The sequence below is a fragment of the Canis lupus genome, chromosome 11, assembly GCF_003254725.2.
Source record: "Canis lupus dingo isolate Sandy chromosome 11, ASM325472v2, whole genome shotgun sequence".
Lineage (NCBI taxonomy): Eukaryota > Metazoa > Chordata > Mammalia > Carnivora > Canidae > Canis > Canis lupus.
Genome location: NC_064253.1, coordinates 4274327 through 4294062, shown reverse-complemented (window position 1 = coordinate 4294062; position 19736 = coordinate 4274327).

Sequence of the window (19736 nt, the reverse complement as noted above, 5' to 3'; positions counted from 1 at the left end):
TTTGTTGATGAAAAAGATTCATCTCATCTCCCTACTGAATCAATCACTATCTTATTTTTTCAAGATTGGCATATGGCCTTTAATAATATTCACATATAAGGATGAACAGAATCTCAGGTCTAGTAATTATAATTAACATTTGTGTTTTTGGAAGAGTATATTAAGGCCAAAAAGGGCTAAATAGGGGATCCCTGGGTGGCTCAGTGGTTTAGCACCTGCCTTTGGCCCAGGGTATGATCCTGGAGCCCAGGATCGAGTCCCACGTCGGACTCCCAGCATGGAGCCTGCCTCTCCCTCTGCCTGTGTCTCTGCTTCTCTCTCTCTCTATGTCTATCATAAATAAATAAAATCTTAAAAAAAAAAAAAAAAAGATTCTCTTTTAAAAAAAAAAGGGGGCTAAATAACTTGCACTGGGACACATCCATGTATACAATGTCAGAGCAGGCCTTGAACTTGGTTCTACTTACTCCTGGTCCTGTACCTTCCCCACTGTATCACATTCCCTCTCCTTTTCCTTTTTCCTTTTTTAAACTGCAGCAATTTGAATCACCTAGAAAGTAGTACAAGATGCTCATGAAAATTCAGAGCCATATTTATTTGCCAACAATCAGCCATCTTTTGAAAAACTGAAATAAATGCTTATATTAGCAGCATTTAAACACCGAAAAGGGCTTTGCTAGACTCAAGGAGATTTATGGTTCCTTATAATTAAAATTTTCTGTTGTAAACAAGAGATTAAAATGAATGCTGCTACATAATGCACAGACATGTTACAAAAAAACGTACACAATGATTATACCTGTTACAAAATCAAATCCAAAAGGAGTTATATTAAGGACAGTCTGAAATCTCACAAATTATGGTTAATCTGGTTAAGAGAAAAGGAGAAACTAACATTATTTGAATGTTTACGTTGTGCCAGGAGAGTGGGGAACATTTTTTTAATAAATTAATTTTTTATTGGTGTTCAATTTACCAACATACAGAATAACACCCAGTGCTCATCCTGTCAAGTGCCCTCCTCAGTGCCCATCACCCATTAATCCCCACCCCCCGCCCTCCTCCCTTTCCACCATCCCTAGTTCGTTTCTCAGAGTTAGGAGTCTTTATGTTCTGTCTCCCTTTCTGATATTTCCCACACATTTCTTCTCCCTTCCTTTATATTCCCTTTCACTATTATTTATATGAGAGTGGGGAACATTTTATATCATTTGGCTCAATTAATCTTAAAACAAATGGGAATACTAGAACTACTGAAGTTATTATGACCTTATTTTTAAATTATCAACATATAAACTTCAATATAAACAAGCATTCTTAACAAATGTCACAGCACAGAGCCACACCATAATAAAGTACAACTCATATTGGACATTTCAAACGTTTCTCAAAACTTCTGAAAAACATAGCATATAGTTTGTTCATAATTACAGAATTTGCAATGTTTTGATTTGACTAAATTGCTTTATTTGCCTGGCACTGCCAGGAATTTCTCAACATTGTTACCTATCTGATAACATTTTTGGATTTTTCCAATTACAAAATCACTTCTGAATTCCTCACCAACCAAAGCATTTCCAAATGCTCCAGGGTAGTCCTGGTGATTTACAGTATTTATTTATCAGCTAGGCATTGTTTTTAAAACACAATGGTACTCTGAGTCCTTTGAGTAAAGTTGAGCTCTTCACCTTTCACAATCCTTAGGAACAAACTAAAACATCTAAGTAACTTAGAAGGCTGTAGATGTAAAGACAGGGAAGGGGAATTAAGCAATATAATCCAGTGGAAGGAACACTGAACTAGAAGCTATTAGGCCATATCTGAGACCTAACTGTATCACTACCAAGGTGTATATATCCTCTGGAAAGCTATTTTACTTTTATATGGCTTCATTCTTACATTAGAAAAGATGAAAAGTTTAAAATCAATGACCTAATTTTTCACCTTCAGAATCTATAATAATAGCAAAGCAAACTCAAAATAGAAGGAAGAAAATAGTACAGATCAGATTAAAGAAATTAACGACATGGAAAACAAGTAAACAACAGAAAAAGTATAAAAACTAACAAATAGTTCTCTGAAAGATCAGCAAATTTAAAACCACCTTGGTAGTTTGGGCAAGTGAAAAAGGGAGAACACACAAATTACTAACAACAAGAACAAAAGTAGTGTTGCAACTACAGATCCTACTGAGATAATAAGAAAATTATGATAAATTTTATACAACAAATTTAACATTGAGATGAAATGGACATATTCTTTAAAAAACACAACTTACTAAAACTGACAAAAGATGAATTAGAATATCTGAATATTTCTATATTTATCAAAAAATTAATTAAGAGGGACACCTGGGTGGTTCAGTGGTTAAGTGCCTGCCTTTGGCCCAGGGCATGATCCCGGAGTCCCAGGATAGAGTCCCACATCAGGCTCCCTGCATGGAGCCTGCTTCTCTCTCTGCCTATGTCTCTGCCTCTCACTCTCTCTGTGTGTCTCTCATGAATAAATGAATAAAATCTTTAAAAAAATTAATTTAGAGTTTAAAATTTGTCCACAGAGAAAACTCCATGCAATGATTGTTTTACTACAGAATTTTTCCAATATATAATGAAGGAAAAACACCAATTTTACATAAAGTCTCATTAAACACAGAAAGAATTCCAAACTTATTTATGAAGGCACCATGATCCTGATACTAAAAAAATGAAAAAGATACTCCAAAAAGAAGACTACAGATAAATAACACTCAAAGTCTTAAAGATATTAGTCAATTAAATCTAGCCATACAAATAATAAAAATAATATATCATAATCAAGTGAGGTTTATTTCAGAAATGTCAGATTAGTAGAGCACTTGAAAATAAATCAATTGTGATTCATTCTATCAATATTATAAAGGAAAAAAAGTTAGGAAAATTTCAATAGATTCAGAAAAAAATATTTCACTAACTTCAGCTTCCCTTTATGATGAAAATGAAATAGTCTCAATGAACCAAGAAAAAAAGATAGGTTCACATTCTGCAAAAAACCTACAGTTGACATTACATTTTAGGATGAGGTATTAATGTTTTCCCCCTAAATTATAGAACAAGAAAATAATTTCCAGTCTCAAAACTTCTATTCAACATCATACTGACAGTTGTAACCACTGCAATAAGTTAAAAAAAGGAATTAAATTCATAACCATCAGAAACAAAGAAGTAATATTGTCACTATGTGCAAATGGTATAACTGTTTATGTAGAAAATCCTATAGAATAGAAAAAAGACTACTAGAAACTAGTAAGTGAATTTAGTAAGGCTGAGAGGTAAAAAATCAATTGTATGATTTTATAATAGCAGCTAACAGTTGGAAATGAGTTTAGAAAAACAATTTTTTACTCTTGTGCAAAAACACATAAAATATTTGTAATAAAATCCTCTATGCTCAAAACAGTAAAATATTTCTGGAAGAAATTAAAGAAACCCAAAAGAAGTAAAGAAATACACACTTTTAATGGATTAAAAGTCCCAATATTATTAAGACATAATTCCTTGTCTGTAGAATCAGTTCCATCGTAATCTTGCAGTCATTCTGATTTTATATAAAAATATAAAGAACCATGGATTCATAGCAATACATTTAGAAAACAGTGATGTTGAAGTCACACTATTTGATTTCTAGGCTTACTATAAAACTAGAGTAGCAAAGATAGATCAACAGACATGATCAATAAGTAGATCAATGGAACAAAATAGAGAACTTATATAGGATCCATACCTCTAAGGACATTTGTTGTTTAACAATGATGTCAAGGTAATTCAAAGGAGAAAAGAATGTCTTCAGTAAACAGTCCTAGAATAAATGGATATCCATAGCTTTAAAAAAAATAACACAAGTTCCACCCTCACACCACACACACCACAAAATTAAATTGAGGTGGATCATAGATCTAAACATAAAAACTATAAAGATTTAGAAGATAACAGAGAATATCCTTGAAACTTCCATAAATAGGAAGCAGAAAGCAATAATTATTTAAAAAGTTGAGAAATTAGACTTTATCAAAATTAGAAATTTTGGCTCAACAAAAGATATCATTAGCAAAAATGAATATACACTGGGGAAAAAAATTAATGCACAAAGGACAACCATCCAGAATTTAAAGAAGTCCTACAACTCAATGATAAAAAAAAATTAGCAATCTAACAAAAAAAGGCAAATTACTTGTAAAGATTTCACAAAGAAACAAATAGTCAACAAACACATTTAAAAGTACGCAGTATCTAATATATAGTCAATAGTATTGCAATAGTGTTGTATGGTGACAAATGGTAGCTATACTTGTGATAAGCACAGCATAACATTTAGAGTTGTTGAATCACAATGTTGTATACCTGAAACGAATGTAACAATGTGTGTCAACTATACTAAAAAACAAAAAAAGTACCCAGTATCTTTATTCATCAAGAAAATGGAAATTAAAACTGCAAGGAGCTATCAATACCTCCTATATATGGCTAAATTTAAAAACTCTCAAAACCATTTAGAATGGCTAAAATTAAAAACTCTCAAAACCAAATGTTGGCAAGCAAGTATATTACTATAAACTGTCATGCAATGATACAACCGTTTTGAAGGAAGCTCTGAGAGTTTCTGAACAACGAAATATACTAACACTAAAAACATGTCTACTGTACCATCAAGGAATTTCAGTACTCTTTACCCAAGAGAAATAAAAGATATGCCCATAAAAAGACTTGCATGAAAGCATGTACAGTGGAGGAGGGGCAGGATGGCAGAAGAGTGGGGTCCCCGAGTCACCTGTCCCCACCAAATTACCTAGATAACCTTCAAATCATCCTGAAAATCTACGAATTCGGCCTGAGATTTAAAGAGAGACCAGCTGGAACGCTACAGGGAGAAGAGTTCGCGCTTCTATCAGGTAGGAAGACGGAGAAAAAGAAATAAAGAAACAAAAGGCCTCCAAGGGGGAGGGGCCCGCGAGGAGCCGGGCTGAGGCCGGGGCGAGTGTCCCCAGGACAGGAGAGCCCCGTCCCGGAGGAGCAGGAGCTGCACCGACCTTCCCGGGGGAAAGGGGCTCACAGGGAGCTGGAGCAGGACCCAGGAGGGCGGGGATGCGCTCGGGCTCCCGGGGACACTAACAGACACCTGCGCCCCGGGAGAGTGCGCCGAGCTCCCTAAGGGCTGCAGCGCGCACGGCGGGACCCGGAGCAGCTCGGGGGGCTCGGGGGCGGCTCCGCGGAGGGGGCTGCGGGGCGGGAGCGCGAATCCAACAGCGCAGGCTCCGGAGCACAGGGCACCGGGACACAGCCCAGGATCCGGCCTCCCCCGGCACAGGCAGAGGCCAGGAGGGCCCAGGACAGCAAGGACACTCCTGCCCCAGCTGAGCAGATCAGCGGCCCCGCCCCGGAGCCTCCAGGCCCTGCAGACGGAGAGCTCTGGAGTTACTGCGGGAGCTGACTCCAGGGCTCCAGAGCTGGCCCCGGCCACTGGGGTTGTTCCTCCTGGGGCCTCACGGGGTAAACAACCCCCACTGAGCCCTGCACCAGGCAGGGGCAGAGCAGCTCCCCCAAGTGCTAACACCTGAAAATCAGCACAACAGGCCCCTCCCCCAGAAGACCAGCTGGACAGACAAGTTCCAGGGGAAGTCAAGGAACTTGAAGTATACAGAATCAGAGGATACTCCCCTGTGTTTTTTGTTTTGTTTTTGTTTTTGTTTTTTGCTTTTTTATTTTTTGCTTTCCCCACCCTTTTTTTCCCTTTCTCTTTTTCTTCTCTCTTTTTTTTTTTTTTCATTTTCTCTTTTCTTTCCTTCTTTCTCTCCTCTCTTTTTCTCCTTTTCCCAATGCAACTCTTTTTTGGCCACTCTGCACTGAGCAAAATGACTACAAGGAAGACCTCACCTCAAAAGAAAGAATCAGAAACAGTCCTCTCTCCCACAGAGTTACAAAATCTGGATTACAATTCAATGTCAGAAAGCCAATTCAGAAGCACTATTATACAGCTACTGGTGGCTCTAGAAAAAAGCATAAACGACTCAAGAGACTTCATGACTGCAGAATTTAGATCCAATCAGGCAGAAATTAAAAATCAATTGAATGAGATGCAATCCAAACTAGAAGTCCTAACGACGAGGGTTAACGAGGTGGAAGAACGAGTGAGTGACATAGAAGACAAGTTGATGGCAAAGAGGGAAACTGAGGAAAAAAGAGACAAACAATTAAAAGACCATGAAGATAGATTAAGGGAAATAAACGACAGCCTGAGGAAGAAAAACCTACGTTTAATTGGTGTTCCTGAGGGTGCCAAAAGGGACAGAGGGCCAGAATATGTATTTCAACAAATTCTAGCTGAAAACTTGCCTAATCTGGGAAGGGAAACAGGCATTCAGATCCAGGAAATAGAGAGATCCCCCCCTAAAATCAATAAAAACCATTCAACACCTTGACATTTAATAGTGAAGCTTCCAAATTCCAAAGATAAAGAGAAGATCCTTAAAGCAGCAAGAGACAAGAAATCCCTGATTTTTACGGGGAGGAGTATTAGGGTAACAGCAGACCTCTCCACAGAGACCTGGCAGGCCAGAAAGGGCCGGCAGGATATATTCAGGGTCCTAAATGAGAAGAACATGCAACCAAGAATACTTTATCCAGCAAGGCTCTCATTCAAAATGGAAGGAGAGATAAAGAGCTTCCAAGACAGGCAGCAACTGAAAGAATATGTGACCTCCAAACAAGCTCTGCAAAGCATTTTAAGGGGGACTCTTAAAATTCCCCTTTAAGAAGTTCAGTGGAACAATCCACAAAAACAAGGACTGAATAGATATCATGATGACACTAAACTCATATCTCTCAATAGTAACTCTGAACGTGAACGGGCTTAATGACCCCATCAAAAGGCGCAGGGTTTCAGACTGGATAAAAAAGCAGGACCCATCTATTTGCTGTCTATAAGAGACTCATTTTAGACAGAAGGACACCTACAGCCTGAAAATAAAAGGTTGGAGAACCATTTACCATTCAAATGGTCCTCAAAAGAAAGCAGGCGTAACCATCCTCATATCAAATAAACTAAAATTTACCCTGAAGACTGTAGTGAGAGATGAAGAGGGACACTATCTCATACTTAAAGGATCTACCCGACAAGAGGACTTAACAATCCTCAATATATATGCCCCGAATATGGAGCTGCCAAATATATCAATCAATTAATAACCAAAGTTAAGACATACTTAGATAATAATACACTTATACTTGGTGACTTCAATCTGGCGCTTTCTACACTTGACAGGACTTCTAAGCACAATATCTCCAAAGAAACGAGAGCTTTAAATGATACACTGGACCAGATGGATTTCACAGATATCTACAGAACTTAACATCCAAACTCAACTGAATACACACATGGTGTGCACATGGAACTTTCTCCAGAATAGACCACATACTGCGTCACAAATCAGGTCTGAACCGATACCAAAATATTGGAAATGTCCACTGCGTATTCTCAGACCATAATGCCTTGAAATTAGAACTAAATCACAACAAGAAGTTTGGAAAGACTTCAAACACGTGGAGGTTAAGGACCATCCTGCTAAAAGATGAAAGGGTCAACCAGGAAATTAAGGAAGAATTTAAAAGATTCATGGAAACTAATGAGAATGAAGATACAACTGTTCAAAATCTTTGGGATGCAGCAAAAGCAGTCCTGAGGGGAAAATACATCGCAATACAAGCATCCATTCAAAACCTGGAAAGAACTCAAATACAAAAACTAACCTTACACCTAAAGGAGATAGAGAAAAAACAGCAAATAGATCCTATATCCAGCAGAAGAGAGTTAATAAAGATTCGAGCAGAACTCAATGAAATCGAGTCCAGAAGAACTGTGGAACAGATCAACAAAACCAGGAGTTGGTTCTCTGAAAGAATTAATAAGGTAGATAAACCATTAGCCAGCCTTATTAAAAAGAAGAGAGAGAAGACTCAAATTAATAAAATCATGAATGAGAAAGGAGAGATCACTACCAACACCAAGGAAATACAAACGATTTTAAAAACATATTATGAACAGCTATACGCCAATAAATTAGGCAATCCAGAAGAAATGGACGCATTTCTGCAAAGCCACAAACTACCAAAACTGGAACAGGAAGAAATAGAAAACCTGAACAGGGATCCCTGGGTGGCGCAGTGGTTTAGCGCCTGCCTTTGGCCCAGGGCGCGATCCTGGAGACCCGGGATCGAATCCCATGTCGGGCTCCCGGTGCATGGAGCCTGCTTCTCCCTCTGCCTGTGTCTCTGCCTCTCTCTCTCTCTCTCTCTCTCTCTCTGTGACTATCATAAATAAAAATTTTAAAAAAATTAAAAAAAAAAAAAAAAGAAAACCTGAACAGGCCAATAACCAGGGAGGAAATTGAAGCAGTCGTCAAAAACCTCCCAAGACACAAGAGTCCAGGGCCAGATGGCTTCTCAGGGGAATTCTATCAAACGTTTAAAGAAGAAACCATACCTATTCTACTAAAGCTGTTTGGAAAGATAGAAAGAGATGGAGTACTTCCAAATTCGTTCTAGGAGGCCAGCATCACCTTAATTCCAAAACCAGACAAAGACCCCACCAAAAAGGAGAATAACAGACCAATATCCCTGATGAACATGGATGCAAAAATTCTCAACAAGATACTAGCCAATAGGATCCAACAGTACATTAAGAAAATTATTCACCATCACCAAGTAGGATTTATTCCCGGGACACAAGGCTGGTTCAACACTCGTAAAACAATCAATGTGATTCATCATATCAGCAAGAGAAAAACCAAGAACCATATGATCCTCTCATTGGATGCAGAGAAAGCATTTGACAAAATACAGCATCCATTCCTGATCAAAACTCTTCAGAGTGTAGGGATAGAGGGAACGTTCCTCAACATCCTAAAAGCCATCTACGAAAAGCCCACAGCAAATATCATTCTCAATGGGGAAGCACTGGGAGCCTTTCCCCTAAGATCAGGAACAAGACAGGGATGTCCACTCCCACCACTGCTATTCAACATAGTACTGGAAGTCCTAGCCTCAGCAATCAGACAACAAAAAGACATTAAAGGCATTCAAATTGGCAAAGAAGAAGTCAAACTCTCCCTCTTCGCCGATGACATGATACTCTACATAGAAAACCCAAAAGCCAAAAAAGAAAAAAAGAAAGAAAAAAAAGAAAACCCAAAAGCCTCCACCCCAAGATTGCTAGAACTCATACAGCAATTTGGTAGCGTGGCAGGATACAAAATCAATGCCCAGAAGTCAGTGGCATTTCTATACACTAACAATGAGACTGAAGAAAGAGAAATTAAGGAGTCAATCCCATTTACAATTGCACCCAAAAGCATAAGATACCTAGGAATAAACCTAACCAAAGAGGTAAAGGATCTATACCCTCAAAACTATAGAACACTTCTGAAAGAAATTGAGGAAGACACAAAGAGGTGGAAAAATATTCCATGCTCATGGATTGGCAGAATTAATATTGTGAAAATGTCAATGTTACCCAGGGCAATTTACACATTTAATGCAATCCCTATCAAAATACCATGGACTTTCTTCAGAGAGTTAGAACAAATTATTTTAAGATTTGTGTGGAATCAGAAAAGACCCCGAATAGCCAGGGGAATTTTAAAAAAGAAAACCACAGCTGGGGGCATCACAATGCCAGATTTCAGGTTGTACTACTAAGCTGTGGTCATCAAGACAGTGTGGTACTGACACAAAAACAGACACATAGATCAGTGGAACAGAATAGAGAACCCAGAAGTGGACCCTCAACTTTATGGTCAACTAACATTCGATAAAGGAGGAAAGACTATCCACTGGAAGAAAGACAGTCTCTTCAATAAATGGTGCTGGGAAAATTGGACATCCACATGCAGAAGAATGAAACTAGACCACTCTCTTGCACCATACACAAAGATAAACTCGAAATGGATGAAAGATCTAAATGTGAGACAAGATTCCATCAAAATCCTAGAGGAGAACATAGGCAACACCCTTTTTGAACTCAGCCACAGTAACTTCTTGTAAGATACATCCATGAAGGCAAAAGAAACAAAAGCAAAAATGAACTATTGGGACTTCATCAAGATAAGAAGCTTTTGCACAGCAAAGGATACAGTCAACAAAACTCAAAGACAACCTACAGAATGGGAGAAGATATTTGCAAATGACGTATCAGATCAAGGGCTAGTTTCCAAGATCTATAAAGAACTTATTAAACTCAACATCAAAGAAACAAACAATCCAATCATGAAATGGGCAAAAGACATGAACAGAAATCTCACAGAGGAAGACATAGACATGGCCAACAAGCACATGAGAAAATGCTCCGCATCACTTGCCATCAGGGAAATACAAATCAAAACCACAGTGAGATACCACCTCACACCAGTGAGAATGGGGAAAATTAACAGGCAGGAAACCAAAAATGTTGGAGAAGATGTGCAGAAAGGGGAGCCCTCTTGCACTGTTGGTGGGCATGTGAACTGGTGCAGCCACTCTGGAAAACTGTGTGGAGGTTCCTCAAAGAGCTAAAAATAGACCTGCCCTACGACCCAGCAATTGCACTGCTGGGGATTTACCCCAAAGATACAAATGCAATGAAACATCAGGACACCTGCACCCCGATATATATAAACATAGCAGGAATGTCCACAATAGCCAAACTATGGAAGGAGCCTTGGTGTCCATTGAAAGATGAGTGGATAAAGAAGATTTAGTTTATGTATACAATGGAATATTCCTCAGCGATTAGAAACGACAAATACCCATCCTTTGCTTCAACGTGGATGGAACTGGAGGGTATTATGCTGAGTGAAATGAGTCAATCAGAGAAGGACAAACATTATATGTTCTCATTCATTTGGGGAATATAAATAATAGTGAAAGGGAATAGAAGGGAAGGGAGAAGAAATGTGTGGGAAATATCAGAAAGGGAGACAGAACATAAAGACTCCTAACTCTGGGAACTGAACTAGGGGTGGTGGAAGGGGAGAAGGGTGGGGGGTGGGGGTGAATGGGTGATGGGCATTGAGGGGGTACTTGATGGGATGAGCACTGGGTGTTATTCTGTATGTTGGCAAATTGAACACCAATAAAAAATAAATTTATTATTAAAGAAAAAGAAAGCATGTATAGCAATTTTATTCATATTCATATAAACAAAAACTGGAAATGGCCAAAATGCCCATTTACATGAAAATGGATAAACTGATAGATTCATACAAAGGAATACTATCCAACAACAAAAAGGAACCTTGGTGAAAGATCTCAAAAATATTACAGTGACTGAAAGAAGTGTTAAACCATAAAAGTACATATGGCATAATTCCATTGATATGAAGTTCTAGAACTGGCAAAATGAGCAGGACAAATTCAGATCAGTAGCTATCTCTGAGGGGTTTGTGGGAAATGAGCTGAGGGAATTTTCTGGGGTGATGGCAATATTCTGATTCTTATTAGGGGCTTGGGTTGCAGAGGTATGTATGTACACTGTTGGAACTTATCTAAGTACATTTAAACATTGTGCCTTTGGTATCCTTAAGCTTTCTGCATTTAACTGTATATAAGTGTAACCTTAAAAACAAAAGAACCATAAAAATATGCATGCTAAAGTATGGTGGTGGTGGTGGTGTACTAGTGTCCACAATTTACTGTATAATGAGTTAAAAATTCAGTAAGATGATGGATATACAGAAACAAGGATAGATGGATAGTGATGTGATAAGGGTAGTAAAATGATAATTTTGGAGTTAGTGTAGTAGTTTTTCACTGAAAAATTTTTGACCTTTCTATATCTTTGAAAAATTTTAAAGAAAACATTAGAAAAACTATGACTAAGACCTACTTGATTTGGAAGGTACAATCATGAATTTGATAAATCTTCAGGATCCCTTCTAACCCTTACTATTTCTTCTTCAAATCACTTAGAGTGACATTAATCATTAAGAGATGTTAGCTTTCCGAATGCACAATATTCATTTCAATTTTTTTATCCCTGTTCACATATTTGATTTTCTCCATTTAAATCTGTGCCCCATTTGTTTTCTACAAATTCTCTAGATAAGTTGCAGAGTATAAAGCACAGAATTTTTAAAATATTTTATTTATTTATTCATGAGAGACACACACAGAGAGGCAGAGACAAAGGTAGAGGGAAAAGTAGGTTCCCTGTGATGAGCCTGATGTGGGACTCAATCCCAGGACCCCAGGGAACATGACCTGAGCCAAAGACAGAGGCTCAACCACTGAGCCACTCAGGTGCCCTAAAGCATAGAATGTTAACCCAATGGCCTTCTTAGTGGACAATCATAATTATTTAAGGAATATACATTTACTTTGGTCAAATGGATGCAAGGGATGGGAGTAGTTCAGAAACCAATTTCAACAGAAAAAAATGAAATGTGATCTCTTGAGATCATTTATATCAAAGTTAACTCTTGTAATTTCTATATTAAAAGAGGGCCTAATTCTACTGAGAAGAAGATAATTAGTTTTGGTGAAAGATTTTAAGCAGCAGCATTAGAAATTATAGGTCAAATAAGTATTTTGTGTATTTTTGTTGTTTTTCTTTCTTTTAAGAGGAGTCTTTTTTTAGATTTATTTATTTATTTGAGAGCGAGAACACATGTGTGGGTGGGGGAGGTAGAGAAAAGAGGGGCAGAGGGAGAGAATCCTCAAGCAGACTCCCCATTGATTGTGCAGCTCAATGCAGGGCTTGATCCCAGGACCCTGAGATCATGATTTGAGCTGAAATCAAGAGTCAGATGTTCAACCAACTGAGCCATCCAGGTACCCCTTAAACACTTATTTTGGATGGGATTGTGCTTAACACTATAGTCAGTGCCAGAATGAAATAAAATTGAAATTAAAGCTGCATTACCTTTACTAAAAAAAAATGATTAAAATAATAGTAAAGAAGAGAGCCCATTTCAATAATTATGCATTGGTTACAGAACTTTCCAGAATTATAGACATCTTTACTAATTTAAAATCAATGAATATAAGAGCTTATTTGAGCTATTTAACTCCTCTGTCTTTTTGGATCCTAATTCAAACAAATGAATTTTAAAATGACATTTCTGATATCAGGGGAAATATTAATGGACTGAGCCTTAGGTGATATTATGGAATTATTGCTAATTTGTGTGTGTAATAATGACATTTGGTAATCTTCAAAAAAAAAATCCCCACTGTCAAAATAGTATAAAATGTCTGTTAGTTATTTCCTTAGTCTACTCTACTGTGGAGATCCTACAAATACAGTTGGATAGCTCTGATTTGTGTAGAGGATGTTGTGGTGCACCAGCCAGCTTGGTCTTGCTTCAAGACCAAGCCACTCATTTCCCCCAGCTGTGGGAGGACTGGTTGCTAACAACTCACAGCTGAGTCCCTTCACAGACACTGAGCCCTGCTGAAAGCGCCCCCTAGCCTAAGGTTGTCCATCTGCCCCTGGGGGAAGTCTACTTTCAACGACTGTCTGTTAATGGAAGACAAAACCCCTCGCATCGCTTAAACTAGGCACGATTCTCAAAGTCCATCTCAGACTAATGCTCCCGCCAGGATTGGCTTGGCCTCTGTTACAACTACATCTAAATTCAACTTGTTCTGCTCAGTCCTGCTTCCTCACTCCATTAAGAGTGTAGCTCCCAAGAGCAGTCCCCACCCATGCATACAAATCTTCATTCCAGAGTCTGTTTCAGAGTTCCTTTCTCAGGTAACCTGAAACAGACACAAAAAGGTAGCAAAAATGTTCACGGATGGATTGTCCCCAATAAAAATTCTTCTTCTACAAAATAGAAAGAGAACAAAACTAATACTCTGTCCTCCGTTTGGCTGTGATGACTCTTTGCTTCCTGCCATCAGTAATAATCAGCCACTAAGGCCTTTCTCCGTAAGCAATCCCAGTTGCCAAAAGTAATTCCAGTAGCTCTTCAGGGTCATGGACAAGCATCCAGAATGTTTCCCTGATCCCATGCCTGAGTGGAAAAACCCCTAATTGCCCCTTAGCATCTTCTCACAGCACAGTGAGATGTCTAGAGTTCTAAGATCCTAGGGAGTGATAATCAACGTGGTTGGAGCAGAGATTTCACAGTTCATGCCAAGCCAGAACAAACCTCCAATCTCCATTTCTTTCAGGATTCACAATTTGCTCTGTCAACCCCTGTAGGCCAAGTGTGCTTCTCTAACCTCTGCTCCAAAAAACCTTACATCGTGAGATCAGGAATTGAGCCTGGTTAAAGGCCTGAAATAGAGGCCCTCAACCAGTGTGGTTGAGGACAGCCCTAGCCTTTTGTAAAAACACTACCTCTGACTTCTTTGCTTAAAAGCCCTACAATGTAATTGCTTTCCAAAAGCATGTGTCACACAGTCTCTTCTGTTTCTTCATCATAGTAGTTTTATGATCATATCTACATAAAAGTAATTGGAGAAATAAAATTGTTTTTATTTTCATATAACATGATCACATACATAGATGACCACATATCTACATATGTGTATGTAAGAAATCTACATATGTGTGTGCAAAAAATCTACAAAAACATGTAACTAAGGAGGAAATGTGGGAGGGTGACAGGATATAAGGTAATGTACAAAAATCAGTAGTATCTTTTACATATTAGCAACAGACAATTAGAAAATGAAATTAAAAACCCATTTCATTTACAGTAGCATAAAAGCCATAAAATATTTATGAATAAAGCATGCATCCTTCTCATATTGCTAGAAAAATTAAAGAAGACAAATAAGTGGATCCAGTGCTATTCAGATGTCACTCTTCCCAATTAATAACCCAGTGGACATTTTTTATAGAAATTAATAGTTTAATTCAAAACACATATAGAAATGCAAAGGTCATAAAAAATTAAAATTAATCTTGACAAGACTGAACATCCAATAAAACATCACTAATCAAGAAGTCAGATATTCATTATAGTAAGTGACAAAGTAGGAGAATGCAGAGATACAGACTTACACAATAAATTGATTTTCAATAGAAGTGCTAAAGCAAAGTCCTTTGAACAAATGGCAGGGGAACAACTGGTTATACATACAGGAAAAAAAGATGAATCCTGATCCCTACCTCACACTGTAAAAAATATGAATTCAGGGTAGAAAATAGACTCAAATGAGAAAACTAAAACTATAAGCCTTTTTACAAAAATAGAGTATCATCTTGAACTACAAATAAGCAAATATTCCTTAATTCAGACACACAAAGTAGTAATCATAGGAAAAAAGTTTAAATTATATTTTATCAAATTAAAAATTTCCCAACTAAAAAAAAATTAAAAAAAAAATTTCCCAACTAAAGATGCCATTAAGAAAATGAATGCAGTGAATTCATTAACTGAAATTACACAGCTAAGACTTGTGCCTTACAATGTCAGTAAATTTTACCTACAAAAGAAATCACTATTTAATAAGAATAAATATGAAAGCTTAAATAATTGATAAGTGTCACTCCAGCAGAATTCCTCAGAGAGAGCTTCCTGGCTAGCCTTTTCCCATCTTCAGCTGGAGTATTCAAGCTCAATCCATAAATTCAATTGAGATATTAATGGGAGGACTTTCCGAGTGTGTGTGTGTGTATAAAAACTTCCCTATCCAACATTTTTCAAATTTCTCACTTCTCTACCTCATTATACACGTACATATAGCATGTATATATAACATATATAATGTATAATATATAACATGTATATATAATTTATATATATATATGAATTGTATTCTGACAATTACCATGGAACATTTAAATTAATTTTCCAGGGAAATATAAAACATTAGCCTCCACTCTTTTTTAATATATACTAATGTTTTAAATTCTTTTAAAGAAAATGTATGCTTTTCTTCACTGATTCAAAAACATCCTTTAAACAGTATCTTCAGTTCTCATCACAAGGACAAAATTCTTTTTCTTTTCTTTTCATATCTATGCAAGATGATGGATGTTAATTAAACTTACTGTGGTCATCATTTCATGATATATGTAAGTCCAACCATTCTGCTATACATATGAAACTTATACCATGTTATATGTCAACGATATCTCAATAAAACTGGAAAAAACTAATGTTTTCTATAACTTTCTAATCATTCCATGTCACAATTCAAAAACAGTATCTGGATAGCCAGGTTTTTGAGGTAAAATAGTAATAGTATCCTCATCAGCTAGGTTTTAAACTAAAAAGAGGGGCAGCCCCGATGGCCCAGCAGTTTGGCACTGCCTTCGGCCCGGGGTATGATCCTGGAGACCCAGGATCGAGTCCCACGTTGGGCTCCCTGCATGGAGCCTGCTTCTCCCTCTGCCTGTGTCTCTGTCTCTCTCTCTGTGTCTGTCATGAATAAATAAATAAAATCTTTAAAAAAAATTAAACTAAAAAGAGGAAAAATATTACCTATCACAATCAGCCTCTTTAATAGAACTCAGGTGTGTAAAGCTAATTTTAAATCTAGAAAGAATACTTACTTGTTCCTCTCTCATTATGTATCAGTTATAATATTTCAACATTAATTACAGGAATATAAAGAAAAATAGTCAATTCAAAAATAGTTCATCAATGATGAAAAGCAAAAAGCATACAAGAAAAGACAACCTACTGAATGGGAAAAGGTATTTGCAAATGATGTATCTAAGAAGGAGTTAATACTCCAAATGTATCAACAACTTGTACAACTCAAAACCAAAAATATCCATTAAAAATGAGCAGAGTAAGACATTTTTCCATAGAAGACATGCAGATGGCCAACAGACACATGAAAAGATGCTCAACATCACTCATCATCAGGGAAATATATATCAGACATATATCCATAGTGACATATCACCTCACACCAGGCAAAATGGCTAGTATATACAAGACAAGAAATGAAAGTGTTGGGGAGGATGTGGATATAAAGGGAACTCTCATGTTCTTGGTGAGAATGTAAATTGGTGCAGCCACTACGGAAAAGAGTATGGAGGTTCCTCAGAAAATTAAAAATATTTAATTGTATTAAATAGGATAAAAAGTTCTGACATTAACCACCGGGGGTGAGTGTAATAATTTAACAATTTCTGATTGGATATAACATGCAAACCAAATGCAAAGAGAACTCAATTCGAGGGACTTTTTGGTATTGCTATCTTACATTCACATTTGGACAGAGACAAACCTCTCTGCTTCAGCAAAGTTTGCTCAGAAAACGTCTCAGTGGCCTTACACACATTCAGGACAATCCTGCTGTCACCCACTTAGGCTTTTAAGAGTGCAAAGCTTGAAATTGCTTATTTCATCTTATATGTTCATAAATAATTTATGTCAATTCCCTATGATCGCATGCTATTTAATGAGTTCTAAAGATTTTTCTAAAGAGAAGTGAATAAAATCTGTTTATGTGATAAGTTAACTCATTTTGTAGAGTATTCATGCTTGGTTTATCCACAGCTGGCAAAGAAAACCACCAAAGGAGAACCATTTCAAAATAACTCTGAGGCACTGATCGAAGGGGTGTGGAAGCAGTGCAAATGCCAGAGAACTTTCCTAGGAAGACTCTCCAAAGCAACAGAACTTCAAACCTGGTCTTTCTCCTACTCTGAAACTTCAACAAAATGTCAACCACTTCAATTACTGAGAAAGAAGTAATTCTTCAATTATTAAGAAAAATGGATTCACAGCTAAGTACTTGATTTTCTTCATAGATTTGTTCTTTTAAACTCTGATGAAGCCTTCAGATGCACATGTAACTAGTGCTAACTTATTCTTTGATATTAATATGACAGTGGCTTAGAAACAGTATTTTTACAAGGAACATTGCTTTTATTTAACTTTTCATTTAAAAGTAAAGCAAGGAGGAGCCTGAGTGGCTCAGTTGGTTGAGCATCTGACTCTTGATTTCAACTCGGATTGTGATCTGAGGTTTGAGTCCCCTACCCCACCCCATTGGGCTCCACACTTGGGGTGGCAGTTGCGGGGGGGGAGGGGAGGCTGCTTGGGATTCTCTCCCTCTCTCTCTGCACAACCTGCTCTCTCTAAATAAATCTTTTTAAAAATGAAAAATAAAAAAAATTAAAATAATAAAATGAGAATAAGAAGGCTAATATTTCTCTTTTAAAATTCTCATTAAAACACACACACACACACACACACACACGAGCTTGTTTAAATGCAAAGCCCCCAAAATTCACTGTGTATAGGGTTAGCTTAAAAGATAAAAGCAAAGGATTCAAGGAGGATTATACTTATTAGGATTATAAATATTGCCTGAAATATATTGCCAGCTGTAATTGTGACAATAAAGGAAGAGATTAAATATTAGATATAGCAAAGTTTGTTCCTAGACAAAATGAGACTTGGTAGAAGTGACTGAATCAAGTTCTCTGTGGTGACCAAGGGCTCAAGTTGAGACTCGAAGGGGGAAAAAAAAATGTCCATACGGATTTGGGAGATGGAAAGAGCAGCACAAGTGTGATGAGTGTGTCCAAACTATTTTGCTATTTCTTATTCAATGCCGCTCTTACATTCTGTTTTGTTTTATTATGCAAAATCTTGGTAAATTCCAGTAAGGGGGCATCTGGGTGGCTCAGTGGTTGAGCATCTGCCTTTGGCTCAGGTAGTGATGTCAGGGTCCTGAGATCAAGTCCTGCATCAGGCTCCCTGCAAGGAGCCTCTGCCTCTCTCACCGTGTCTCTCATGAATAAATAAAATCTCAAAAATAATTAAAATAAAAAAATAAAACTATTACCAGAATTAGAAAAGATAGAAGGTCATAGATAAGAAAAAGAAAAGAGAATTCAGCTGCCAAGTATTTCTGGTCATAATTCAGAAAATACATCAAGCCAGAACAGGAACATACAACCTAAATTTAATACACCCACAAGGGGGAATCCCTGAGTGGCTCAGCAGGTTTGGTGCCTGCCTTCGTTGGGGGGCGTGGTCCTGGAGTCCCAAGATTGAGTCCACGTCCGGCTCCCTGCGTGAAGCCTGCTTCTCCCTCTGCCTGTGTCTCTACCTCTCTCACGCTCTCTCTGTGTCTCTCATGAATAAATAAATAAAATCTTTAAAAAATAATAATAATACAGCCACCAGATGTGACCTCAACAAAATGACAAGTGAAACTGTAATTCCATGAGTAACCTAAATTCCAGCGCGAGATAAAATGCAATGGGAAATTAACTGCCGTATTCTTGGACTGTTAAGAGGAAGCACTTAAAAATATCAAAAGAAGAGTGTAAAAATATCAAAAGAAGAGTGTTATATAAAACCAAGCGAAGCCCCCTTAAAGACTAAATGAATTGAAGTGGGAAGGTTATGCATTTAAGATGTTCCTATCACAGGGGACATAAACAGAACAGGCTTTGGAACAGGCTTTGGAGGAGGGAAAGGTGATTGTATCTGGAATTCTTCATCTACAGCTTTTGATAATCTCCTGAAAGCTCTGAAAATTGTTTTACTTCCACAAAAACTGTCTTCAACACATCGGATCACACAGTCTACCCTGAAATGTAAGATGATTTCACAGCTGTGCTGTGTGTGAATCCACTTGTCTTCAGATGGTCACATTCAACCACCTGATGAAGTAAATCAGACCAAAGAGAAAAGCAATTGCCAGTCAGCAAATAGTGTACGGAACTATTGTTGGTCTTCCCTCCCTCTGTATATTGTAAATATGAACTTATGAGCCTCTGTAGAAGTCCAAAGATATGTACAT